This window comes from Echinops telfairi, unplaced genomic scaffold (assembly GCF_000313985.2).
Source record: "Echinops telfairi isolate 266 unplaced genomic scaffold, ASM31398v2 ScPeMD7_655;HRSCAF=1070, whole genome shotgun sequence".
NCBI classification, from domain to species: domain Eukaryota; kingdom Metazoa; phylum Chordata; class Mammalia; order Afrosoricida; family Tenrecidae; genus Echinops; species Echinops telfairi.
In genome coordinates, this window is record NW_022104553.1 from 22,762,728 (window position 1) to 22,763,889 (window position 1,162).

A 1,162-nucleotide genomic window follows, 5' to 3' on the forward strand; every position below is an offset into this window, starting at 1 on the left:
GAGGAGGAGGAGGAGGAGAAAACGTGACCCTGTCTCAGCCAAATGAACCCTTTGCATCCCCCCAGATGCCTACTTCTCCTCTTCCCTGGAATGGACCAGTTGACGTTTTCTGCCAGTAACTCACACCCAGCGGGTCAGAGTCAAGCGGCTGATGGGCACCGTTTCCCGGAGGCAGCAAATAGGTCCACATGATTTATTTGTCCATTCGGAAAACGTATTGAGCACCTACTATGCGCCAAAGGCACCCTTGGCGATGTGTGGCGTTGAGGAGGCCCCTCAAGGTCAGTGGTTCAAACCTACCAGACCGCTCCAAGGGAGAAAGAGGAGGCTAAAGATGGCCAGTCCCAGAAGTCCTCAGAACTCCAGGGTGGCGGAAGCAGAATGTCCTTGAAGGCGGTGTGTGTGTGTGTGTGTGTGTGTGTGTGTGTGTGTGTGTGAAAGCCAGGGCCTCCAGTTGGCACTGGGGAGACCGGAGGGACCAAGGCAGAGAAGCCCCCACTGTGGAGGGGCTGTCGAAGGGGACAGAGACAGTCACCCACCAGGAGGAAGTAAAAGGTGAAGGGTGTCTCAGAGGAAGGGAGTACAAAGGAGCACTCAGTGTGCCTTGGGTGGGGTGCAGTGATTCATAGGGTGATCAAGGAAGGCTCCGTGGAGGTGGTGACCTTCGACCCGAAGGAGGTGCGGGAGGAGCTGTGTGGAAATGGGGAAAGGCCATTCCAGGTGCAGGAAGCAGCGGGTCTGAAGGCCCGTGTGGGGCATGGAGGAGGAAGGGTGCAGAGATGGGAGTCCCTGGGACTGAAGGTGCATGATAACTGAGAAGAAGACAATCAAATCGCTCCCAGACTGATAGTGACCCCACAGCACCAAGTGGACCTGTTTCACAGGGTTCCCAAAGCTGCCTTTACGAAAGCCCGAATCAGAACGGATGCATTTGTGTGCTGGTTAGGATTTATTGTGTCAACCTGGCTGGTCAACACATGTGGGATTAATTGAGGGGCAGTTTCTTTTTTTCTTTTATCATTTTATGAGGGGCTCATACAACTCGTATCACAATCCATACATACATCAATTGTGTCAAGCACATTTGTACATTCATTGCCCTCATCATTCTCAAAACATTTGCTCTCCACTTAAGCCTGTGGCATCAGCTCCTCATGTTTCC